The 27,010-nt window shown below is 45.9% G+C and overlaps 1 protein-coding gene, 1 long non-coding RNA gene and 1 pseudogene across 5 annotated transcripts in view; 1 reads left to right on the top strand and 2 right to left on the bottom strand.

Moving 5' to 3' along the window:
- Zc3h7b (zinc finger CCCH-type containing 7B) overlaps window positions 1-16,686 on the bottom strand; it is a 55,354-nt gene extending 38,668 nt beyond the window's left edge. For 3 of the 4 annotated variants that reach the window (XM_047548948.1, XM_047548951.1, XM_047548949.1), the window contains exon 1: window positions 16,397-16,686. The gene's annotated coding sequence lies outside the window, so the exon portion shown is untranslated. The remainder of the gene's footprint in view (window positions 1-16,396) is intronic. The other variant, XM_047548950.1, reaches the window with a different exon arrangement.
- On the top strand, window positions 11,231-11,424 carry LOC124982390 (small nuclear ribonucleoprotein G-like; annotated as a pseudogene).
- Window positions 16,687-18,844: 2,158 nt separating the features above from the next.
- Window positions 18,845-26,899, bottom strand: LOC124983785 (uncharacterized). The gene is made up of 3 exons (XR_007108496.1): window positions 26,500-26,899; window positions 20,716-20,851; window positions 18,845-18,964 (listed from the first exon to the last, which is right to left on the bottom strand). It is a non-coding gene; the product is annotated as an uncharacterized LOC124983785 (long non-coding RNA).
- Window positions 26,900-27,010: the final 111 nt, after the last annotated feature.

Here is a 27,010-nt window from a genome sequence, read left to right as displayed (position 1 = left end):
ATGGAGCTGGCAGGGGCCACTCTGAAACAACTGGTTTCAGATCAGCAGACTCTGATGCTCTTTCCTCAAGGCACAGGGGAGGCAGAACATCTCACAAACTTTCCTGACACCCAAGCCTGTGTTTCTATGACGCTTATCCCCTGTCCCCACAAGGCAGATAGATGCCTCTGTGGTATGATTTGGAGGGAGTCCCCGAAATAAAAAAAAAATTACACTTCTGACTCCCAAATGCAACTGTGAGTGCCAGGCACCTGCAGAGTGCAGACCCTGGGATCGAGGGACAGATGGGAATAAGCACACTTCCTAGAAGAAAAACTACCAAAGGCACAATGACATAACCCGCGTGAGCCGGGGCAAGTGAGGGAAACCACATCACCCCATTCGCTTGTTAAACACAAGCAGGTGCTTCTGGCCCTCATCTGGGCACTAAATCCCTTCCCTAGAAGGGCTCGCTGCTAGTGCAGAAGCCAACCAGTGGGACAGCTACAACGGATGAAGAGCTTCAGTGGGTCTAACCATCCACCCATGGAATAAGCAACAAGGATTACCCCAGTGTCCTCAGAGGGCTGGGATTTAGCAATGAACAAAGCTGACAATGTCTCTTTTAAAGCATATGATCTGGTGCAAGAGACACAGACAAATATACAGTGTAGTGCCGCAAAGATAAAATGTGACACTGACAGGATGCGCCAGTTGTTGGGGGTCAGGGGTGGCCACTTTGGCCTTTGAACACGTGGGGAAAGTGTTCCACACAGGAACAGTGAGTGCAATGGTCCTGAGGTAGGCACCTGATTGGTGTATTTAAAGAAGACAAGGAGGCTGTGCAGATGGGAATGAGCATTGAAGAACATGGCAGACGTAAAGGTCAAAGAGATTAGAAGACTAGACACAGGATTTGTAGGTGGGGCAAGGACTACAGGCTTCCTCTTTCAAGGTGGTTTTGAAGGAAAAGGGCATAAAAGAGTGGGAACTAAACAACCCAGATTTACAGATCTCACAACAACCTTGAGCAGGAACACAGTCAAAGAGGCTAGGAAAGTTGTCCTAGGTCACACAGTGAGCCTGGAGCTTGGGTTCAGAGAGGCTGGGGAGATGGGCACCAGACAGCCTGATCCACAATAGCCAGGACTGCCCCCCAGCCCTGGCAGCACCCAACCCCCTACACTTTCAGTCCTCCATCTTCCTCCTCTGGAAGGAAATTTATCCAAGGTGGTTATTATGGGCTAGATGGGTGTGTCTTCCTCCATGTTCCTATGTTGAAGCCCTAATCCTATACACACTTGGAGTCAGGGCCCAGTGGGCGTATTTAAGTTAAGTGAGATTATGAAGGTGAAGTCCTGATTGAGCATTTTGTTATGGCAATCTTACAGACTAACACAGATAACAGTACTGAAAAGTGGGGTACTGCTACTGAAAATGCAGAAGTAGTCTGGCAGCTGGGTGAAGGGTAGAAGGTGGAGACATTTTGAGCTGCATGCTAAAAAAAAGCCTAGATAGTCATGAAGGACACTGTTCAGTAGAAATACGGATATTAAAGGTGATTCTGGAGGGGGCTCAGAAAGACAAGAGGCAGGGTGCAGCAGAGCTCAGTGGTTGGCATGCCTATAATGCCAACTATTCAGCAACTTAGCAAGACTCTCAAAGTTTTAAGAAAGGTCTGGGGATGTAGCTCAGTGGTGGAGCACCCTGGGTTTTACTATGAAAAAAATTGAGGGGTTTGGGGCTTTTGGGATAAGATGAATATATTTTCCATGCATGAATTTAATGCTATAGTCTAAATACCATGTCATCCCCAAATTTATATGCTAAAGCTCCAGTCCCTAATGTGACTTTGGAGACAGGGTCCAAATGGAGGTAATCAAAGTTAAATGAGGTCATAAGGGTGGACCCCTGACCCAACAGGATTAGTGTCCTTAGAAGAGACATCAGCAGGCTTGCTCTTTCCTTGTCTTACCTCTCATGCACACACCAAGGAAAGGCCTTGTTGAGGATGTAGTGAGGTCTGTAAACCAAGAAGAGAGCCCTCCCCAGAAACTAAATCAGCCAGCAACTTGATCTAGGACTTCCAGTCTCTGGAACTGTAAGAAAATAAATGTCAGTTGTTTAAGTTCCAGTCTATGGCATTTTGTTACGGCAGCACAATCTGCTGAGATGGTAGTTAAAAGGTCAGTGGTTCTTGGCTGAAGAGGGAGGGGATCTCCCTGGAGGGTGAGTGTCAGGGATGACTCAGAGGGCACCTGGTGGAAGAGCAAAAGGCACATGGGTCAAGCAAACCTCGAGAATCAGACCTGTTGCCTTTAAAAGGAAAAGTCCAAGAAAGAAACTAAGGCCCAGGTCTGCCCAGGATCCTCCTGCCAGGCAGAGTGGCTGCCACAGCCCAATGTCAGGGTCTTATAATTTAGGAATTTCATACTGGACCTGCCTCAAGTGGGCTCTTCCCATTTGAAATATGGCGGGGGTTGGGGAGATAGCTCAGTTGGTGCCTGCCTTGCAAGCACCAAGGCCCTGGGTTCAATCCCCAGCACCCAAAAAAAAAAAAAAAAAAAAAAAAAAAAACTGTGAAATATGGCTGTGAATTAGGGACTTCTCAACGTGTGTGACTACATAACCAGGTGCACACCTGGTCCAAGGTTGCCCCATCTCTCCTTCTGCACTGGGGATGGAACCGAGAGCCTCCTACATGCTAAGCAACCACTCTAGCCCTGAGCACGTCCCCAGTCTTTTTTTTTTGAGATAGGATCTCGCTAAATTGCTGAGGCTGTTCTTGAACTTGTGATGCTCCTGCTGCAGTGCCCAGAGTTGCTGGGATTATAGGTATGCACCATCACGCCTGGCTTCCAAGGTCTCTCATTAATGATACACAAAGCTGGGCGCGAAGGCACATGCCTGTAATCTGAGTGGCTCGGGAGGCTACAGCAGGAGTATCATGTGTTCAAGACCAGCAACTTGGGGCAAGAATGGAGGAAGGAAGGACTGTATAGAGGGAAAAGACGGGTGGGAGGGGTGGGGGGGAAGGGAAAAAATAACAGAATGAATCAAGCAACATTACCCTATGTAAATTTATGATTACACAAATGGTATGCCTTTACGCCATGTACAAACAGAGAAACAACATCTATCCCATTTGTTTACAATAAAAAAAAAAAAAAAAAAAAAAGACCAGCAACTTTGTGAGGCCCTAAGCAACTCTGCAAGACCCTGCCCCAAAATAAAGAGAGCTGGGGATGTGGCCCAGTGGTTAAGAACCCCTAGATTCAATCCCCGGTACAAAAATAATTTTTTTAAACTTGATAAACAATTTACTTCTGAGTGTCTCACTTCCCTCATCTCAAGTACAAGGATAATGATATCTGCTTTATAGGGTTGTGACAAATGAGATATCTGGCACATAGTAAGCATTTAATATTATTTTATGATCATTATTACTTGGAAAAATAGACAAAGAACATACATAGGAAATTCACAGGAAATATGAATCATTAATAAAAGATACTCATACTAGGGCTGGGATTGTAGCTCAGTGGTAGAGCACTTGCCTAGCACCTGTGAGGCACTGGGTTCAAGCACCACCTAAAAATAAATAAATGTGTCCATCTACAAGTAAAAAGAAAAAAATAGTATTGCTTAAAAAAAAAAAAAAAAAAAAAAGATAGTCAGATTGATGAAAGAACCACCCATTAAAACAAGAAACCCCTTCCTTTCCAACCATAAGACTAAGAAGGAAGTCTGCCTGATGTAGGTGAGGAATTCCACTGTGACTGTGCACTGGAACCAACTTTGTGAAGCAATTTAGTGACTTCTATCAAAATGATGAGCAAGGCAGGCCCTGTCAGCTGCCTACCCAGCAGCCAGCCAATTTCGCTTATTCCTTCCAGGCAAAGCTTCAATCTTGTTCTGCTCCTAGGCACCTAGGTTACACTTAACCAGGCTCAGCCAATCACAACAGTCCTTTTGTCTGATCAGTGATTGGCTTAGGCAAGGACATATGAAATCAAACTGACCAATGAGAAAGGAGAAGCCAGCCAAAAGATTTTCTTCATGCTTAAAATAGGCCACAAGTGGCTGGGAGTAGCTGGTGGTAGAGTGCTATCCTAGCATGCACAGGGTCCTGGGTTGGATCCCCCAGGATGGTGCAAAAAATAAAAAGAGGACAAAGACAGGAAAAAGAAATCTGACAAGGTGAACGCTCTGGGGATGGTAAAGCAGAAAGACAAAAGGTGTTTAATGACAAATTTGACTCCAAATATTAATTGCCCCAGGACCTCATTTTTCTTATGGGATGAATTCCTATTTTGAGGTAGGAATTCTGTTATTTGCACCCAAAAGCCTTCCAAATGTTCAAATATCCTTTTGATTCCAAAATTTCACTTCCAAGAATTTAACCTACCCAAATTCTTGTACAAATAGTCAGTTATATTTGAACCCAAATGTATTAATTTTGCTTTGCTGTACTGAGAGGATTGAACCCAAGGCCTCATGCATGCTTGGCAAGCACTTTACCGCTGGGCTGTACTCCCAGCCCTCTGAAGGTATTACTCTTAAGAGCAAATGAAACACTAGAAGCAGTCCTAATGTCCACCAGTAAAGGATTAACTTAATTAAACTGTAATATACTCATACCACATACCATGGAATACAACGTAGCTATTAAATCTATATATGTATGGTTATGGAGATGCCTACATGCATAGTTGAGAGCAAAAAAGGAAGCAGATTTCAAAACACTTTGTGTTGTATAATCACATCATGGTATGTGTTTATACATAGAGTTTGAGCCCGGCGTGGTGGCACACATCTGTAATCCCAGCGACTTGGGAGATTGAGGCAGGAGGCTCATGAGTTCAAAGCCAGCCTTAGCCAACTTACCCAGGCCCTAAGTAATTTAGTGAGATCCTGTTTCAAAATAAAAAACAAAAAGGTTGGAGATGTGGCTCAGTGGATTAAAAAAAAAAAAAAAAGTTTGAAAGAATATTCTGCAATTTATCTGGTTCTCTCTGGGATCTGCACAAGGAGCTGAGGCACAGGATACTTTGTTTCTGTTTTCTTCATCATGGTTTGAAGTTTGTGCACAGAGTAAGTATTATTCTTGTCTGAAATACAAAAGAAACGACTGACAAGAGGCCAACATAGCCCCTGCTGGGTGGGTACCATGTATCAAGGGCTGTCATGATCACTTGGCATATAATAACTTCCTCAAAGCTCTCCCACAGCCCTCTGAGATACTGTTATCATCCCCATTTTGCAGAAAAAGAACCAGGCCCAGAAAAATTAGGAGACTTGCCCAAGGTCACAGACATGACATATGGTGGAGCTGAGACTCAAACCCTGGCATCCTGGCCCCAGAGTCATCGCCTTCACCTTGACTGTCTTCCATTAAGGAATCAGACCCAGCTCCAGGACCCCTCCATCCACCATCGCACTCAAGTGCCCTGTGCCCCCAAATTCCCTCCCCATCCCTATCCCCTTCCTGGATAATGTGCAAATACGCCTTCCTCTCTTGACTGCACTAGGAGCTGGTCTCGCTGTCTCCACAACCTCACTCCTGCTCCACTGCATGGCGCTTCCCAAGGACCTCCTCATTGCTCAGTTCAGTGCCAGGGCAGGTTTTTACTCTTTTCTTCCTGGACTCTGGGCTGCACTTGCCACTTCCGGGTTCCTCCTCGCACCTCAGATTGTCCCGTACTGTCTCTGCTGTGGGGCTCTTCTCCCTCTGCCCAGGTTTCAAGACTAAAGCTCCAAGCTTCCATTTAAGGGACAATGCTCCTGTTCTCTCTGTTCTCCCCAGATGAGTTCCTGCATTTCATGATCTCCTGAGTCATGCTGATGACTCACAAGTCCTTCCACCAGATTCACCCCCTCCCCAGTATTTCAGACCATCCCTCTCACCTGGGTAGCATGACCTGGATGTCCAATGCCCAGGCAACCTATAATCTCCATGCTTTTCCTAACCCTGGTCCTCTATCTGGGATGCCCTTCCCCCACACCTAATCACCTCCTACTTATCCTTAAGACCCACCTCTGCGTTCAAAGTCCTCCCTGGTGCCCATCCTAGCTGGGCTGGGTTTCCTTCCACAGAATACATCTAGGCATCTTCTCTCATTCTCTTCATCCTCCATTATTTCCAAGTCTGTTCAGAGCTCTGACCATTATCTATTCACAATCAATCCCCAGTTTCTTCCACCTTTACCTCCTAAATACTTCTCCACTCTAGAGAAGTATTATACTCCATGCCATGACTCACAGGCCCTTATTTCTCTTGCTGACAGCCCCCAACAATCTGTTCCTATTCAGGGGATAGGGGTACCAGTCTAAGAAATATGCCAGGGTTGATGCCCTGTTCAAAATCCTTCCAAGTACACACACACACACACACACACACACACACACACACACATGTGTCCCTAAAAAAAGGTGAAAACCAATAAGCTCTGTATTTCAGTAATGTACCAATCCCACTGTGTGTGTGTGGTGCTGGGAATTAAGCACAGGAACACTCTACCATTGAGCTACAGCAACAGCCCAATCCTTTTTAGTTTTTATTTTGAGACAGGGTCTTGCTAAATTGCCCAGGCTGGCCTCAAATTTCCAATTCTCCTGCCTTAGCCTCCTGATTCGCTGGGATTACAGGCATGCACCATCATATCCAGTCAATTTTCTGGTTTTGATAATGTACAACAGCTATATAAGATGTCACAATTAGGGGCAGTGGCAGAGCCCAGTGTGTGAGGCACTGGGTTCCATCCTTAGCACCATATAAAAATAAAACTAATAAAACAAAGACATTCTGTCCATCTACAACTACAAAATAATAATAATTAAAAAAAAAAGATGTCACCATTAGGGGGTTGGGGATGTAGCTCAGTAGCAAAGGGCTTGTATAGCATGTGTGAAGAATTCAATCCCTAGTACTACATATGCGCTGCAGTGCCCCACACCTGTAACCCCAGGGCCTTGGGATGCTGAGGCAGGAGGATTACAAGTTCAAAGCCAGTCTCAGCACTTATCAAGGCCCTGAACAACTTTCATTTTGTCTCAAAATAAAAATAAAAAGGGCTGGGTAGCACACATGAGGCACTGGGTTCATTCCCCAGCACCACTAAAAAAACTAAATAAAATAAAGGCATTGTGTCCATATACAACTAAAAATATTTTTAAAAGGGCTAGGGATGTGGCTCAGTGGTTAAGTGTCCCTGGGTTCAATCCCTGGTAAGGAGAGAGAGAGAACAAATAGAACTTTCAGTGACACCACTACCACTAGTAGGCGGACAAAGTCCAAGCACCTGGTGTAGATGACTGCGACAAGGCAGGGCATGCCTGGCCTCACCGGGCCCATGGCCTGGCCAGGAATGTCACATTCCAGCAACCATCTGGCTTCCTGCTCTGTGTGGGAAATCCTCCACACCCATGCTTCTTCAAAGCTCAGCTGAGGTGTCACCTCCACCAGGAAGCCTTCCTTCCCATATCCCCACTCAAGCCCAGCACCCTATGCTCACCACAACCACTGCACTGGTCTAGCTATTAGGTCCAAGGCTTATCCAGCCTTTTTAAATTCTTACCCTAAGTTGCTTTCCTGCCTAGAGGGGTACTTACAGAGAAAACAAAAGTTAAACTGTAACCTCCCCTGCCCACCTCCATTAACCACCCCACCAGAACATCCCCTTACGTGTCCTGTCAGTCCATCGTAAGTTCTTACACAAGCAGCTCACACGAACTCACGTGACCCTATGGCAAGCAGTCCAAACCGCCCTATAAAATGCCCCAGAGCTAAGTTCTTCTTGCCTCTCTCACTTTCCAGAGTGATGGCCTTTGTCAGACCCTGAATGGCAAATAAAACTTTCTTTGTGTGGATCTCCTCGCCTGGTTTCTGCGCTACTGGAAATTACATACCCAAGTCTCCGTCTCCCTCTGAACTACAAGCTCTTTGGAAGCAGAAGTTGTATCTGACTCAGAGTTGGGCAGCCCAGAGAAACATTGCTCAGGAACCTATTCTGAGGAGTGTCCCAGGAATCCTAGGACAAGAGTGAGTATGCTGACATCAGTCATCACTGACAGGCACTTTCTCCTACCACACATTGCCCTAAGCGCTTTAAATATAATTTCATCCTCACAACATCCCATTAGAAGAAGAACTATGATAGACCCATCTTGCAGATGGGGAAAGCAAGGCACAGGAGGCGAAGTAATTTGCTGCTAGGATTACACAGTAGTCATGGAGCAGGTGCTTGCACCCTGGCAGTTGGCTCTGAGGTCCACACTCAACCTAACAGTGCTCCTCTACTGTACACACTGCCCCAGGTTTAAAGAGCACTGTCCATCAAGACTGCAGATATGCTACCCAAGGTTACAATATCTCCAAAGATACTTGGCATGGCTCTTGACACACCAGGCCCTCAAAGGCTTACTAAGAGCAGGGAAGGTTTAATTTCCTCATCCTTGACCCTAGTCAGCAACCTTTGTCTGCATTATCCCTTCCCCATGATACCTATGAGGATGTCTGAGTACCAAGGATTCTCTGCTCCAGAGGTCAGGAAGGGGCCTTACCTCACTCTTGCAGGTGACTTGCAAGCATCAAACAGCATCTACGCTAAGGATTCTCAATGGAGGCATGCAGGGCCTTGAAACTTGGATAGGAAAACATCCTAATAGCCCCTATCTGATTTTTAGCATTCCCTCCAATTATGAACATAGGCAATAAGCAATACATGGCAGCTACGTGAGACTGTCACACTGGGATCCCTTCCTATCACATTTCAGTTACTGCAGATAACAAAATATTTATATTCATCGCATCTTCAAAATTATGGTAGTTGCATTAGACTCACTAGTAAATCTTTTTTAGTGAACTGATAAAAACTTCAGCTGCAGTTGAGGAGAATCAGTTTCCTTTGTAATTCTACGTATTCACTTTATGCATTTAAATACAGTGGTCTGAGATTCAGAAGCCCTATCCTAAGGAATCATTTAACTGCACAATAACTTCAAAGGTAGGTGTCATGACCCTACTGTCCACAGAAAATTAAGTCTTGGACAAGACAGTGACTGGCCCTAGGCCACACTGCTGGTGAGGGAGCAAGTCAAAGCCACCTGTGCTGCACAAGCTACATCAGGAATGCAGGTTCAGGACCAAATGTGGAATAAAGGCCCATAAGCCTCAGAAACCTGCAGGTTGTTGCTTTCTTTGCAACAAGCCATCTCTACAGAAACCTAACTTCAGGAAACAGCCCCAGGCTTCCCCTCAACCCCACCATCAAACTAAGAGTCAGCATCAAAGCAAACTCTCCTTCCTTCTGCAGTCATCTGGTTACAAAGGGCTTTTACTTTGATGATCTTGCTCACCTTCCCCACAAACTGGGGCCAAATATACAGAAAGGGTCCAAACCCCCACCTTCCAGACTCTCCCCACCTCCAGCTTCTCCTTCAGGATCCACAAAGTGTGGTGCTAATATGAGACATTTAAAAAATAACCCTCCTGAGACTAGGGTTGTAGCTCAGTGGTAGAGTGCTCACCTAGCACAGGCACTGGGTTTCATCCTCAGTACCGCATAGAAATAAAGAAAGAAAATAAAGTATTGTGTCCATTTACAAAAAAAAAAAAACAAAAAAACTTTTTTTTTTAAATAACCCTCCTTGGGCTGGGGTCTCGGCTCAGTGGTGGAGCACTTGCCTAGCATGTGTGAGGGAGTGGGTTTGATTCTCAGCACCATATATAAATAAGTGAATAAAGTAAAGATCTGTCAACATCCAAAAATATTTTTTACAAAAACCCTCCTTTTTTTTTTTTTTTTTTTTTAAATAGAAAAGCATCAGAAGTTCATTATAAAACCCTTGGAAATCATAAAGCATAAAGGATAAAAAAAGAAATCATCCCAAGTCCCATTGCTCAGTGAAGGCCTAACATGGTACAGTGCTTTCTCTGACCCTGAGCAGTGGGCTGGAAATTGCTTCTGCTGGGGGGAGCTCAGAGAGCCTCCTGGTGCTGGGCTGCACCACTTGGCCTCCAGGGCTTCTGCTGGCTTTGATGCCTAATGGCAACAGGAGGTGGGCTGGGACAGTGCAGTGATCCATGGAGTCTACTGTTCCTGGGTTAAAATCTCAGCAATGTCCCGTGCTGGTTTTCAGGGCAGCTCTCTGAGCCTCAGTTTTGTCATTTGCAAGATGGGGCTAATTATATCCACCTGGAACAACTATTTTGCAGATTTCATAGTGTGTCTCCCCTAGAGGAGGTCAGAAATACAAGTTTCTGTTAACTGGGTGCTGTGGAGATAGGACTTGCAACTGACAGAATCGTCCTCTAAGTTTTCAGTCAGTCAACACTGACTTCCTTGCTGTTTCCATCTAGACTATTCCTTTGTGGTAAGGGCTATTCTGTGGCCAGTGCTGGTTTCATTCACGTGTTCAACAAGTAACCATGGAGCGCCTCTATGTGCCTTATGTATGAGGGCCACGCCAGGCACCAGAGGAACATGGTCAGTGAAGTCCCGCTCTTGTGGAACTTGTCCTTCAGGGGTGGGCAGACCAATGAACAGGTCGATGTTAAAGGCACAAGAGGAGTAAAGACAGAGACAAGAGTTAAGAAACCCGAACAGGAAATATGGCAGGGAGTGATGGAGGAGAACCAGGAGCTCAGGGAAGGCCCTTAGGAGGAGGTGCCATTTAAGAGAGACAAGGAGTCAGTCATACAAGATGGAAGGGGTGGGGACAGGTAAGAGTGCACCTGGCAGAGGGCAGGGCAAGGGCAATGGCCCTGGGGTAGAAACAAGTTGAGCATGTTCAAAAAAAACACAGAAGGTCAAGAATGATGAAAAGATTATGCCCAGATGGTGCACTAGGGTGTGCGGGTGCTGGAGTTGGGCATGAAATGTAGGACTTCAGACGCCCTGCCCTGCATCTCTGAACCTGTACAGTATGACATGGAACACTCCAGGGAACAAGAGCATTGCTGATCCAGGGCAACCTCTGAAAACCCCAGGAATGTCACAAGGCTCAATGAATGGTTTCTGCCTGACCAGAAAGCACAGCTATTAGTCTCAGGGAATTGGATGCCCTGTTCCCTTTCCAAGTCACAATGTGGAACTGGTGGGAAGAGCAGGAGAGCAAGTGACCATCTCAGTTTTCTTAAGAACAGGGATTCTGAGCATGAAGGAGTCTGCCAATTCCATTTCAATGCATCTCTGAACCTGTTGTGTAGACAACATGAGCAAAGCTCACCCTCCTAAGCTGAAAAAAATTGATGGACAAGAAGTTATCATTGAAATTAAATGGTGGCAGACATGTCCAAGGAATATTGCGGGGATTTGACCCTTTATGAAACTTGTAACAGATGAATGGGTGGATACAGCAAATCATGGGCAACAGAACAATACTGGAATGGTGGGAATATGAGGAAATAGTATTATCATGTTAGAAGCCTTGGAACAAGTATAAATAATGGCTATTCAGCAGAGAAATCCGTGTCCCCTCTCTAAAAGGCCTGTTTAACTATGATAGAAAAATTGGGCCATGTACATTTTCACATTAAACTTTTTTTTTTTTTTTTTTCCTTTGCCCCGTTCAGCAATGGGCACCGGCCTAGTGCACACGATTTCTCCCTGGGGCAGCAGCTCCCCAGCAGGACTACCCCGACACTGGGTCCCGAGGAACTCCTGAGCAGCTGCGACTGTCACTCTGCCCTGCCGCTTCCCCCGTACATTAAACTTTTTGTTAAATAAACTTTATTAAAAAAAAAAAAAAAAAGGGCTGGGGAGATAGCTCAGCTGGTAGAGTGCTTGCCTCGCAAGCACAAGGCCTTGAGTTCGATCCCCAGTACCGCAAAAAAAAAAAAAAAAAAAAAAAAACAGGGGTCCCTTTACCTCGAAGAATTGTGATGACAGTTAATGAGACTGTGGGTACAAGCATGATACAAATGTCTGCGGTAGTTAGGATTTCCAGTTAGGCAAGATGGCATGTCAGTGACTCAGGGGGCTAAAGCAGGGCGATCACAAGTTCGAGATCAGTCTCAGAAATTTAGTGAGACCCTGTCTCAAAATAAAAAGTTAAAAGATCTCAAAATAAAAAGTTAAAAGTTAAAAGATGTAGCTCAGTGGTGAAGCATCCCTGGGTTCAACACCAAGTACTACCACTACTATTACTACCACCACCACCAATAATAATAATAATAATAATTTCCAGACAAATAAGAAAGAGTTGGCTAAGCTGGGGACAAAGTTCAGAGGTAGAGGACTTGCCTAGCATGTGTGAGGCCTGAGGTTCAAGTCCCAATAGCAGAAAGAGAGAGAAGTAGAGAGGGAAGAGGGAAGGAGGGCGGGAAGAAAACAGATTGGTGAAGACCAGAAGTAACTTGATGGCATCATTCCTGCATGGCTGGTAAGACCTCAAACCCCAGAGTCCCACAGGACTGGCTCAAGCCAACTCCCTGCTCTACCACAGCTGTGTGATCTTGGATATGTTCCTTAATCTCTCTGAGCCTTATTCTCCTCATCTACAGAATGGGGTTGATAATAATTGTTCCTGCTTCAAAGAGTTTTGAACAGATTCAACAAGAGAAAGCAAAGAAAGTGCCAAGCACTGTGCTGGCACAGGGTGGCACTAAATATTATATGGCTGCTGTCATTGTTGCCATCATGCCTCAGCCTCCCATTTGGGGCTCAGGTGTTGTTACTGAACTGAAGTCAACTAGGTGGTTCTGGAGTGAGGCAGTGAAGCTGCACCCCCTCCCTGCAGGCCCCCCTGGTCTGCTGGGGAAACAGCTAGTGCACACCTGCAGAAGCCATCATGGTGCTTGCAAAGAGACAGACTCACCAGGGGAAATAAATAAGGCGGCAAGGAGTCCTGGGGCTGGTGATGACAGAGGAAGGAAAAGGAGCCCGTTTTCTATGGACCATTAAGTGTAATGAAAGGAGCTGGCTTCTGTGGAGGCCCCAGGGAACTGACACCACAGTCACTTCATCAGCCTGGGCTGGGCCTCCTGCTGCACAGAAGCCAGCCTTCCTGAGGACACCTCCACCTTCTGCTGTCTGAACCATGCTCGGGCCTGTGTTGTGGGTCCTGCTGTGGGTCCTGTCTGCCCTCTTCCTTCCTAGTTCCACATGAAGCCAACTCCAGAGCCAGGCTGCCTGGGTTGCCTTCATTTCTCTGCTCCTTACACAACATCACCTAACCTCCCTGTGCTATAGTTTATCCGTAAAATGGGGATAATTATAGTGCCTACCTATAGGGCTGTTATGAGGATTAAATAAATTAATCTAGGACTCACAACTGGGCCTGCTCACTAGGGGATTGCTGGACCAATATTTGTTAGATTCATAAAAAATGTAAAATTCCTCTAGCTCCTTTCATTTAGTTTTCTTGTTCCTGTCTCCAGGCATGGGTTACCATCAAACATGCACAAATCTCAGGGCTCATTTTCAGAACAGAAAGACCCAGAGAACCAAAGGGACTATAGTGGCAGAGCCTGACTTGAACTGGAACTATCTGCTTCCTGTACTGTGGCTGTACCAGGTGGCCTGTTCCTTCTTTGCATGTCCTGCCTTTGTCCATCTCTATCTCTACTTAGAATGCTCCTTTTCTGGCCTTCCTCATTCCTATCTTTCAAACGTTCAAACGGCACTTCTTCTAGGAAGACTTTCAACCCCAGGCAAAATAAACCTTCCTCCACACTGAGATATAATTCAATTTGACAACATAATGGCTGGATTTGTCCTCCTGGCACGTCCACTAGGGCTCGAGGCAGAGGGTGAATGGGACCCAGCTCTTGTCCTCGGAAGGCTTGGATGACAAGCCAGTCCCCAGCAGGCACTAAGGAACTGAACTCAGAATCTCCATACTCAGGGCCATCCTCCCTCCACCCCATTCTGCCTTCTCTGCTGGGCTGGCTCTGAGGGACCTGGTACACAGAGTCAGTTAGGTAGAACTCTCTAGCCTTGGGAAACTGCTGATCGTTTAGCACGAGCCCTGTTGCATTTAGCAGTTCAGATCATCCCAGTTCCTGTTCTTATCTCTGTATCTGAGATGAAGGTGGTTATGGAGGACAGGAGTACACACAAGAGTCATGAGGGCCTGTGTTCAAATCTGGCAGAGTGACCTTAAGATGGCACACAAATTCTATGTTCCTCAATTTCTTCAATGAAATGGAAATAAAAATGCCCACCCACCATGAAACTATAGTGAGAATTAAACTGAAGGTAAACCAACTTTCCAGCACAGAAATAATCCAGGACTTGCCTTGCTCTTCCCCTTGATCAAACCTCCCCATTATTTCACACTCAAATTCTGCTTCCTCTAAGAAGCCTTTCTTAACTTTTCCAGGTTACCCTGAGCTCTCTTCTCTCCACCCCCAGTGCAATGACCCCAGAGTTGAACACTTTCCTGTTCTCTCATTGGCTCACTTTCCAGCCAGATTATAAATGGTTCAATCCCACACCTGACCCACAGCAGCTCACCAGAGACACTTGCTTGGTAGTCCAGGACTCTGAGAAAGGGCAAAGGTTTGAGTCAGAAAACTAATCAGGAAGCAGGACACCCTATTCTCTAAAACTCAGGTTTCTCATCTGGAAAATGAAGATTGAAAAACATCTGTCGGATATAATTTCTACAGAGAACAGGTGAGCTAATATGTGAAAGCCCTTTTGTTACAAACTAAAAAGTGCCATTTAAAAAAAATATATTATTTTCAGTTTCTCAAACCCAAACCTACTGATACCTCAATTTTTCTATACCTAAGAATCAAGAGATCAGCTCACCCCACCCAACTTAGCCTCTAAATAATTCAACAAACCAAATTCTGAACTGTCCAACCTAAGCAAACAGCCAACAGCTCAGAACTCGCTGCACAAACCTCATCCCAGTTCATGGATCACAAAGCCTCTCTCCCACCCTCAGACTCATCCTTCCTGGAGACAGATTTCTCCTTCCCAGCTCAAGGCACCCCCTGGTCTCAAAGCTGTAAGGTTTGGGCCCCACATTATTTCTAGCTTGCAGTCAACTTCCATGGGAGGTACAAGTGGGGAAGAAGATCAGGAAGGGTTTGGTTGGGGGCCGGGAAGAGGGGGAGTCTTGGTAGTAGAAGGAAAGATTCTGCTAGGATTTTGTGTCCAACACAGTTGCTAACTGTACTATAATTATCGCATTTGTGTGAAAATTCAAGGATCTGCATTCTGCTATTTTCATCAGACTGGATGAACTGCAGGCACTGAGGGAAATGGCAAGAAGTTGGGGTTCCAAGTCTGGTGCCTAAGAACCAAAGACCGGGCTAGCAACTGGGGAAATGAAACCCCTGATTACCCTGCTGTGGGCCCCAGGTCTACACTCCAGGCCCAGCCCCCTTCTTCAAACCCTTAGACTCCCATTTGCAGCCCCAGCCCTCAGTCTTCCCAGCTGGTGCCATGTAGGCACCACAGCCATCCTGCTCTCAGAGTGAACCGTCCGTATTTGATTCCACCCCGCGCCCCCGGGGAAACGGCTTTGTTTGTCTTTCTGAAGGACCCCTAAACCAGGCACTGTATAAACATCCGACCAGTTTGGAGACGAAGACAGGAAGAGTCAGAAACGGGGGGGGGGGGGGGGGGGGCGCAGGGGGGGGCGGCTCAGCCCACTGAGGGCAGAAGGGGGGTGCCCGAGGTCGGTTCCGCGTTGCCAGGGTCCCCAGCCTCGCCGGCGCGCCCCCAGAGCCCGCGCCCCACAGCCCCCACGAACTGCCCTGCCACCCCGCCCGCCCGGCGACTGACCATCTCGCAGGCCTGGGCCCGGGGACAGATCCCGCGACCGGAAATGCCCTCCTGCCCAGCGGCCCAGACCGCGCCCCCTTCCCTAACGCCCCTTCTTTCAGGGCCCGGCTGCAGGCCCTGGATCCCCGGACTCGCGTGGCCGCCGCAGCCGGCAGGGGTGGCCCATGGGGCGGCCGTGATACCCGGCCCTAGCCACGGCCCCTCCAACTTAAGGCACTGCGGAGCCGAGGCGAACACAAAAGGCACGGGGGCCCCTACCAGCCCTCGACCTCCTGCGCGGGGCCGGGCAAAGCATCCGCGCACCCCAAAGCTCCAGACCCCGAGTGGACAGCCCCCCACGCAGGAACATTCCAAGACACCCCCTGGGGGCTGCAGGGGCGGCCGGACCTCCCCAGCGGCAGGTGGCCCTGGGCGCACGATAACTTTGAAACTTTGGGGACAGGATACGGGGGCGGCCAGGGGGTCCCCAAAAAGGAGTTAGTGGCGACGAGGGGCGATTTCCTTATCTTTACAAAACCCCCTTTCCAGGGGCACGGCGCGCGGCCCCGGCCTGGACCCGCTCCCCGCGCCTCCGCCCCGGCCCGGCCCCGGCGCCCCCAGCCCCCGCGCGCCGCCCGCCCGGACGCGGCCCCGGCCTCTGCCCCCGCGGAGCTGCGGCCGCGCCAAGCACTCACCTCGGCCGGGCTGCGCTCCCCGCGGGCCTGCGCCGAGCCCGATAAATGGTATGCTATGACTAGAGGTATGATTACGTTATTATTATTAGTAATAATAAGAGTAAATGCTATTTAATTACGGGCGGCCGCATCCTGCTCCCGGCGCCGCCGCCCCGGCAGCTCCGTCCATGTGGCTCCGGAGCGCTTTACTTTCATTTCCAGCCCCTCGGCCGGCCGCTCGCGGCAGCACCCGCTGGAGGCACCGTCTCGCTGCAGCTCTTCCTCTCGGGTCCTAGAGAGCGCGGCTCCTCGCCTAGTAGCGCCCGGGGTGGGCGGCGCGGGCTGCGCACCTAGGGAGAAGGGGGTGGGGAGTCGGAGAGCCTCCCTCCCCCGTGTAAAGCTCATGCCTGGAATTCACCTTTATTTTCTTTAATCGCGCCCTTCCTTTTAGGGGGTTTTCTTTGGGCAGTTCTGCATTTCTGGGCTGATGCTGGACAAATCCAGAGCCTCCACCTCTCCCTATGTGAGTAAGAAGTCCCGGATTCCCAGGTGCTTTCATGGATAGCTCCCCAAAATTGCGTTGTGCTCTCTGAATGAGGACCGGAGACTAACGGAGCAGGATCTCATTTGACTATGGTTTTATGTATAGAAAGTTAGCGGGGGCGTCAACGACACTTGTTAAAGAAGAGCAGGCAGACTTTATTCAAGGGCAGGAGGGGGCTCATGGTGGGTGTAGGGACCACTGCAATGGGCTTTTGCAATGGCGGAGAGATAATGGGCTAAACCCCGGTTACAGCAAGGGCAACTGGGAATTGATAGCCAACGAGCACGATGAGGGTCAGTAGACAGAAAATTATGAAGAGGAAGCGTGAAGGGTAAGGGGTGTTTCTGCCTAAACCCATTTAACAGGATTCTTGATGAAGACAGACCAGGGTGATCCAACATTACCTCGGTGGATGAGGAACCAGATAAGATATTGATAGTGATCAGACATGGAGGATGGGTGGTTAGCTAAACCAACTTGGCAGGATTCTTGCTAAAATTGGACAATGCAGAGAGATAAACACGGGAGTCCAAAAGTCTTGGCCTAGTTGGAAAGTTCAGGGAGTTCAGGGAAGCTTAAGTAGAATTTGACCAAGGAGAAAATCTTGTCAGAATTCTTTCCAGGAAGGATTTGAGCCCACTTAGAGGGCCCACTAGTAAGAGCAGATTAAGCGGACAGACCAGCTCAGCTATAAGCATCCAATGCACTGCCTTGGAGCTGTAATGGTCAGGCTGGATTTGCATCCAGAGTTTCTGATTCCAAATAGAGTTCATCCCACACAACCACTACACCAGCCCTGTCAATTTCTGGAGGATCCACATCCTAGTGAGAGTTCTCTCAAATTTTCCTCTTCCCCTTTTTTATTTCATGCACACAAATGTTTATGTGTATGTTAATTTATTGCCGATCAGCTGTGAACCTCACAGATTTTCTCTTTACAAATGTTATCTCTTCCACAAACATTTGTGGCAGACAGAATTTTAGGAACTAGGGATACAATGGCGAGACACATTTTAAAAAATTTTTTAATTAATTAATTTATTTAGATTGTACGGGAGATTAAACCCAGGGCCTCTCATGCACACTGGGCAAGTACTTTACCACTGCCCTGCACTTTACCACTGCACTGTGTTCCCAGTCCAGTGAGACATATTGTAAACATTTACACGGAGTGGGAGTGGTAGGTGCTAGGACAGTCAAGAACCTAAGGCTGTGTTGACTTAAATTTAATTCTCACAAGGATCCTGGAACATTGGTTTTAACAGGCTTATTTTACATACGGGCAACTGAAACTCAGAGATTAAATGGCTTGTCTAAGGCGACAGTTGTGTCTCTAGAGTCTCTGTCCTTTACATGGCCTCTGACACTTTCCACCACCTCTGCTTTAAGGAGGACTTGGAGAAGAAAATGCACTGCACCTTTAGAAGTTCTTAAGCTCTTTCTTCTGTGACTTCCTTCTCCCCTCTTCACCACTGAGATTAACAAAGGAAGAAAAGACAGACTCTGGCATGAAGAGGACATTCTCATAAACAAAAGCAGTGGCCAGTGGCCTCAGACATCACTGCTGTTCATATGTGGCCTGGGATAGGTTCAAGATCATGGGCTAAAGGCAGTGACAAAATGACTTTGAGTGACTGGGTGATGTAATGGTGTCAATGAGGTGAAATTGTGAAGACCAAGTCCCTAGCTCCATTACTTGCTGGCTGTGTGACCCCAGGCAATCCTTCAGTATCAGTTTCCTCATTTGTAAAATAACAGCACTGAATCAATATAAAGTTTGTTTCAAGGATTTGTTGTTCAAGGTTTGTTACAATGAAATAATGCCTGTTAAGCAGGTAGTGCAATTACTCTTCCACAATAAGGGCCAAATAGATGTCAGTTCTCCTATGCAGTTCGCAGTGGAACAGTATGGACAGTTTATTTGCCACCATAGTTATAATCACTCTCATTTTATAGAAGAGACTGCCGAAGCCAGTTGGATTGCCACATCTTGCCCCAAATGAACTAACTGGCAAATAGGGTGGAGATTCTTCAGTCCCAAGGTCCTAGTGAAATACCATATATCGTTAGAGGAGGAATGTCCATCATTTAAAGGAGATTCAGCTGAATGTCAGCACCCCCCCCACACCCCATGACTTCAGTGTGGCATCAATTTGTTAAACTGCTCTGACTGCCCAAGATGGTAAAAGGGGCCTTTATCACAAGACCCCAGTCAGAGGTGGGGATGCTTTGGAGAGGAGAACCTGGCACCAGTAGGTTATTTTCTAGAAAGTTCTGAAGTTGGACTGTAGGGCTCTGTGTTCCACATTAAAGCTGAAGTGTCAGTAGCAGCTACCACTTGTGAAACAAAGACTTTGCATCCGTTGATTCTCTTATCCTTTCCAAAACCTTGTTTTTACCTGCTTTTAGGTGAGGAACAGACACAAAGTAGTTAAGTGGCCTGGTTGAGGTCATGCATTTAAGAAAGAGACAGAGGCAGGATTTAGTCCCAGAACGTTCACCTCTAAGGCATGACCATTGTACCATAATGTGGACATTTTAGATCCAGATTTGTCACCAGTTATCCCCATTGTCATTGGAGTGGGTTGCTGGAGAATGGGAATCCAAGAAGGCTCATGCTCCTGATCTTAAGGAACTGACAGGCATATCATTCCTGTATCCCTTCTTCAGTGAGCACCTTCAGTACCAGGCTTAGGCCTCCTTATTTCTGGGAGAGCCTGAGCATTTGACAACCAGAGTTGCAACCACATTCAGGGCTCATTTATTCTCAGCAAGTGTTCATTGCCCCACAGTTCCAGCAGAGTCCCAGGTCCTAGTCCTGCAACAAGGGATCTTAACTTGGAATTTAGGGGAGGGCCCTGAAGATGTATGCACCATTTTAGGCCTAGGTTCCTTTTCTCTCCGTGCTGTGGACTGAATGTGTCCCCCCAAATCTACATGTTAAAACTCTTATCCCAATGTGATGGTATTAGGAGGTGGGACCTTTGACAGATAATTAGGTCATGAGGGCAGAGCCTTCATGAATGGGATTAGTGTGTCCTTAAAAGAGAGGTGATCTCTCTCTCTCTCTCTCTCTCTCTTTTTGCCAGGAGAATATACAGCAAGAAAGTGGCCATCTGTAAATGAGGAAGGTAACCTTTACCAAGCAGAACCTGACCATGCTAGTATCCTGATCTTGGACTTCCAGCCTTCAGATCTATGAGAAATAGGTTTATGCTGCTTAAGGCTCCCAGTTTATGGCATTTGTTATAGCAGCCTGAACTAAGATGGGGTAACAAGAGAACAGCCATCTATTGCCTCAGGATGGGGATACATTCTGAGAAATATGTTGCTGGGTGATTTTGTCAACATTCAGATGCTACAGAATGTACTTCCACAAACCCAGATGGCTACAGCTTACTACAGACCAAGGCTATGTGGTGTGAGCTATCATGTATATGGTCTGATGTTGATATGACTGTCCTCATTCCACAGGCTCTTATGATAGCCATATTACATGTCAGCTTGACTGGACTATGGGATGCCACTCAGACAAATAATGGTAAAGATTACTCTGAGTATTTCCGTGAGGGTGTTCTTGGGATGAGTTTAACATTTAAATGTATAGACTGAGTAAAGCAGATTGCCCTCTGTAAGGTGGATGGACTTCATCCAGTTGGTGGGACGTCTGCATAGAACAAATCCTGGCTTTCCCCTGAGTAAGAAGGAATTCTTTCTCTTCGTCTTTGAGCTGGGACAATGATATTTTTTCCTGCCTTTTGACTCAAACTAAAACATTAACTCTGAGTTTACTCACCTTTAGACTGGAGGAAAACCATTAGCTTTCTTGAGTCTTCAGCTTGTTGAATGTAGATTTTACGATTTGTCAGGAGTCTAGGAGTACAATTCAGAGATAGAGAATGTGTATGAGGCCCTGGATTTGTTCCCTAGCTCTGCAAAAAAAATAAAAATTAAAAATTAAAAAAGGTAAGGGGGCTGGGGCTGCAGCTCAGTGGCAAAGTAGTTGCCTAGCACGTGTGAGGCACTGGGTTCGATCCTTAGCACTGCATTAAAAACAAAATAAATAAATAAAATAAAGTCAGGCTGTCCATCTACAACTATAAAAATTTTTTTTAAAAAGATAAGAACTTGTGAACAGGGGCTGGGGAGATAGCTCAGTTGGTAGAGTGCCTGCCTTGCAAGCACCAAGGCCCTGGGTTCAATCCCAGCACCCAAAAAAAAAAAAAAAAGAACTTGTGAACTAGAAATTTGTCTATCTATTCTACTGTTTCTGTTTCTCTGGAGAATCCTGACTAATATGAATATAGGGTCACTACGAGGATTTAGTGAGCTATTACATGCAAAGCATTGATGTACACATGATTATTATTTTAAAAATAAAGTAAACGGGGGCTGGGGTTGTAGTTCAGTGGTAGAGCACTTGCCTACCATGTGTGAGGCACTAGGTTCGATTCTCAGCACAATATATAAATAAATGAATAAAATAAAGGTCTATCTACGTCTCAAAAAATATTTTAAAAAAGTATTCTCTGGGACACAATTCATAGAATTCAGATTGTCAAACATGAGGGTGACAAAGGTGACATAAAAAAGAGAAGAGGAGAGGGCTGGGGATGTAGCTCAGTTGGTAGAGTGCCTGCCTCACGAGCACAAGGCCCTGGGTTCAATCCCCAGCACCGCAAAAAAAAAAAAAAAAAAGAGAAGAGGAGAATCCATAAGCCTCAAGGGTGTGATAGGCTGGTCACAGACAACTGCAATACAAAGGATGGAACAGGGGCAATAAAATATAGTCTCATTTGTCCCCAACGTGTTATGAAAATATTCAAACACACAGCAAGTCAAAAGCACTGCACAGTGATGTACCACATGTTCTAGATTATTTACCACTGTTAACATTTTGCTCTCTTTATTACATATTCTTCCATCCATTCATTTATCATCCATCCATTCATTCTCCCATTCATTCATCCACAGAACATTTTTGTTATGGAAAAAAAAAAACAAAACCCACAGGTAATTTTTAATTTTTTTTTTTTTTTTTTTTTTTTTTTTGCAGTGCTGGGGATTGAACCCAGGACTTTTTGCTTGCAAGGCAAACACTGTACCATCGGAGCTATATCCCCAGCCCTAACTTTCTTCTTTATGCTCTACATTATATTAATTTCAAAAAATGAATGTCAGGTTTTTTTTTTTTGTTTTTTTTTTTTTTTTGGTGGTACTGGAGATCAAACCCATGGCCTTGAATATGCAAGGCAAGCACTCTGCCACTAAGCCACATCCCCAGACCTTTTCCTTTAAATTTTATATTGAGACCAGGTCTCACTAAGTTGCCCAAGGTCGCCTCATGATAGCAAAACTAAGGAACCAACCTAGATGCTCTTCAACAGATGAATGGATAAAGAAAATGTACAATGGAATATTACTCAACCTTAAAGAAGAATGAAATTATGGCATTTGTAGGTAAATGGATGGAACTAGAGAATATCATGCTAAGTGAAGTAAGCCAATCTCCAAAAACCAAAGATGGAATGTTTTCTCTGATAAGTGGATGCTGATCCATAGTGGGAGGTAGGTAGGGAAGAATGAAGGAACTTTGAATTGTATAGAGGGGAGTGAGGGGAGGGATGGGGTGGTGGGGATGGGAAGAATGGTGGATTGAGATGGACGTTATTACCCTATATACATGTATGAAAAAAAATTAAAATAAATAAAATAAAATAATACTGTTTTCTAATCAGGAGTCCTGGGCCTGAAGTGGGTGTGTTGTGCCTCTATCTTTCAGGTGTATGTGATTTGAGTGCCCTTCATAGATGATGTCACCACCCTCTCCCCTGAGAGGAGAGGAGGTGACCCTGGAGGAGACTCCCTGCCTTGCGGGTGGGCAGATTCATCTCTCTCCGGGGGGCCCCAGGCCAGCACTGGTTGGGTCTTGGGAATGTCTTCCCACATTCCTCACGTGTCTGGCATATTTCAGCCATTTGTTTTTGATCTGACTAAGTGGCAAGTCCACGGCCTTGGTAGTTTTTTAGAAAACCAGGATAAATATTGTTATTTATTCTGTTTACAATGAGCAATTAAGTTTGCTTTCAGGCACCAGAATGGAATTTAAAACACTCAGTTAAGTAAACCAGACTAATCAAAGGCAGCCTGCTTTTCTCTTCAAAATATTAAAAAAAAAAAAAAAAAAAAAAAAAGGAAAGAAAGAAAAAATAAATAAAAGCCTCACAAGAGAAAGAGAAAGGTCTGGACACCCCCCAGCCCCCTCCCCTTTCACACTGGGCTCACACTGAGCGACTTGCTTTGTGTGCACGTGCATGTTTAAAAGGGCCCCCAAGACTTGGTTTCCACTGTCTCTCTAAATCACTGTGTAATTTGGGCAGGTTATTGGACTCTCAGGGCCCCGCACTTCATCTGTTGAAATGAGGAAAGGGGCGGCTGGGCTGGCTGTGTCCTTCCGTTAAAGGCGGAGTGCCCTCCGGGGCCAGGCCCTGCTCTCAGGTGACAACTGCGGAGAGGGCAGGGGAGAGAGAGAGAGAGAGAGACTGTAACACTTGCCCTTTTGAATATAGCTCTGAGACTTATTTTTAAAAGGGACAAGTTTTCTTTTTCTCTTCTCCCTCTCCCTCCCTAACCTGGAAGTAGGGAGCTAGAAGACCCTGAGCTCTCTGTGCTCCACAGGAAGGAGAAAACTGCCAGAGGATCTGGGAAGTGAATCTCTCCCAAATTAACAAGTGAATGTTAACACACTTCAGGGCACCCTGGGACCCCCTGAAGCACACCCGGAACGTGGCCTTTGAAGAGCTCCTTTAAAAGCCCCCTGCTCCTCCTGATGGGAGAATCAGTCTCTGGGACAAAGTCTCTAGCAAAGCAATAAAACGTCTTTTTCCTTTTTCTCAAAACCACGCCCTCGTTATTGAATTGGCATCAGGGACAAGGACCGAGCTTTTGGTTACAAGATGACAAGTGTCCCTTCCAGTTCTGCAAATCCCATGATCCATTAGCTGGGTGAAGAAAGGAAGGATCATCTGAGATGTCCTGTCATCCACCTTCCTCTTCCCTCTGAGAGGTCTCAGTCTGAGGGCCCAGAGAAGTCTTAAGAAATAACACTGGGTTGGGTGCAGTGGCACATGCCTATAAACCCAGCAACTCCGGAGACTGAGGCAGGAGAATTGCAAATTGGAGGCCAGCCCCAGCAACTTGGCAAGACCCTCAGCATCTTAATGAGACCCTGTCTCAAGATAAAAAATAAAAAGGACTGGGGATGTGGCTTACTAGTTAAGTGCCTCTGGGTACTCTCAATCTCTGAATTCCTGGTACTAAAAAAAAAAAGAGAAAGAAATATTAAATCTGATGGAAAAAGCCCTCAGGGCTACAGACCAACTATTGTGGGGTTTGAAGTTTGCTATGGACACCTACAGAAGGATGAGACTCATTCCCACTGGAGTGATGACCAAAGGGCTTCTGCGGATGGTGTCTTGGACATGGGCCCTGTAGTCAGAAATAGGGACGGTGGGGAGAGGACCACCTCTCAGAAGTTGCATGAACAGGGAGGTAAGATTTCCTGTGGAAAGCCAATTTCTCCTCTCTATGCGGGAGGAGTGGTTATAATGCTCACTTCCTTTCTGGTTGTAAATATTCAATTAGCTGTGTGTGAAAGAATCTGACACATGCTCTGTTTAACTCTGAGTTGCAGGTAAAGCAATGGCAAGTGTGGGCTGAGTTGTAAGAAGTAACTTTGGAAAGAAGACTGCATATGTGGATAGGGACTATCTCTGGGAGTCAGAGTTCAGGGCCATGTTTACTTTCTTTTCCCTTTATCCAGTTTTATATGGGATGAACCCTTTATAGTTAAAGCATGTTATTTATATAATGGCTAAAAAGTACTTTGTAGCCAGGCATGGTCTCTGAACACTGGTAATCCCAACAACTCAGTAGGCTGAGGCCAGAATATGTGGGTCTGAGGCCAGCCTTGGTAACTTATTGAGACCTTGTCTCTAAATAAAAAATAAGTGCTGAGATGTAAAGTGCTCTGGATTCAATCCTCAGTACCAAATATACAAAGTGCTTTAAAACTCAAGAGGGGTTGGAGTGTGACTCAGTGATAGAGTGCTTACCTAGTATGAGCAAGGCCCTGGGTTAGATCCCTAGTACCCTCAAAAACCAAAATAAACAGAAGAAAAGCTATTGTATTTTTATATTTTAAACAATTCAAGGGGCTGGGGAGATAGCTCAGTAGGTAGAGTGCTTGCCTTGCAAGCACAAGGCCCTGGGTTCGATCCCTAGCACCAAAAAAAAAAAAAAACAAAAAACCACAATTCAAACCTACAGAAAAGTTGCAAAAATGTTCAAAGAACTCCCATTTATTGTTCACCCAGATTTACTTATTAACATTGTGTGTCTCTCCATGTATTTATATACACACATTGTTTTCTTAGCTAGTCGAGGGTAAAATGCAGACTCCATTCCCCTACTTATATAAGCGTTTTCCCCCATAAGAACAAGAGCAATCTTATTGAGATGTAGAGGAAAAAAACAAAGTGTTTTTCCTATTTTGCTCACTGAAGAATCAAAACAGAATACTTCTGTGACCCCAGATATGTGGGGGTTTTCTCCCACACATCAAGCAAGCAAGCAATTGGTTCTGCAGCAGACACTGGCTGGGTGTCCTGCAGGGATTTTAGGAGTTCTATGTGATGACAGTGGAAAATAGATCCCCCTCTCTTTTTTTTAACATCATACTTATACCCAGTATCATAATTAAGATAAGTAAATTTAACATCAATACAATATTATCATTACCAATTTTTTGACCCCAAAGTCTGAGTTCTCTTTCCCTCTGGGAATTGTGGAACTAATAACAAGACCCAGTCACTGATTGAGCAGTGAAGGAGACTTTTTCTTGACAAGAATAGGAGAAGCAGAAGTTAACTCTCAAATCAACTTCCTGCTCCTTGGGGGTTAGGAGGTTATAAAGATAGGGTAAAAGAAATGAGAGAGAAGGATAGACTAATAAAGGGAAGGCATATTCATGTCTTTTCTGGGAATGGGCAGAGATTTTTCCTGGGAATCCAGGCATCACCTGTTTTGAGCCTTTTCTGGTTCTTTCCCGGTTGTCATGGTGATTATCAACTGTCATGGTGCTGGGGTGTGTGTGACTTAGCATGTGCATGAAATTATAACGAAGTTAGAGGTTGTCTGGCTGTCACTCTGGCAGCCATCTTAGATGCAATCAGATTCATGAGCCCACCTGAAGAGACTGCTGGCCTTCAGGCATCCAGTCCTCAAAGATAAGCAAGATTAGGGCTGGGTAGGAATTCGGCTGTCATTTGTATTGTACGAGATTACTGCAGGGTAATACTATCATCTAATATACAGTGAAATTTTGTTAATTGTCTCAATATTGTCCTTTATATCACCCCCCCCTCCATACAGAATCATATCCAGGGTCACTTATTGCGCTTAGTTGTCGTGTCTTTCACTTTTCATTTATTTACTTTGCGATGCTGGGGATGAAGCCTAGGGTGTTGTGCATGCTAGGCAAGTGCTCTACCCCTGAGCTATACCTCAGCCCACTTTTCACCTCTTTTAATCAGCAACAGTTCTTCAGCTTTTCTTTGTCATGAAGACAAAGAACGGGTGCAGACCAGTTACTCCGAAGATGTCCCTCAGCTTGGGTTTCTCTTGTCTCATCAGATAAATTCTATGCATTGCTGAGTGGACGATGCTGCTGCGTCCTCAGTGGATCACATCGGGAGGGTGAGATGGAGGTCAGTTTGTCCTGTTGTTGAGTTCACGCGGACCAGGACCATCGGTTATTGTGGTGTTCCCAGGGTTTCTCCAGTATAGTTACTATTTCCCCTTTTTCATTATCAAGTAATTTGCAGCTACTTATGTAGACGCCTTCAATATGCTTTCGATTTCATGGTACCAAAGAAAGGGAATCTTTTCCTTCCGGAAACGGATCCCAATTTCTTGTTGAAGAGATCTAGCATCATGTCTCAGGCAGCAGCAGCCGTTGTCAATAAAGTTGCGTGAGCGGGAATGCAGACCTCCCCGGAAGGGCGTGGTCAGATGGCCGCACAGCCTGCCGG

Source organism: Sciurus carolinensis, chromosome 4, assembly GCF_902686445.1.
Source record: "Sciurus carolinensis chromosome 4, mSciCar1.2, whole genome shotgun sequence".
Classification (NCBI taxonomy): domain Eukaryota; kingdom Metazoa; phylum Chordata; class Mammalia; order Rodentia; family Sciuridae; genus Sciurus; species Sciurus carolinensis.
This window is presented reverse-complemented; position numbering and strand designations above follow the sequence as displayed.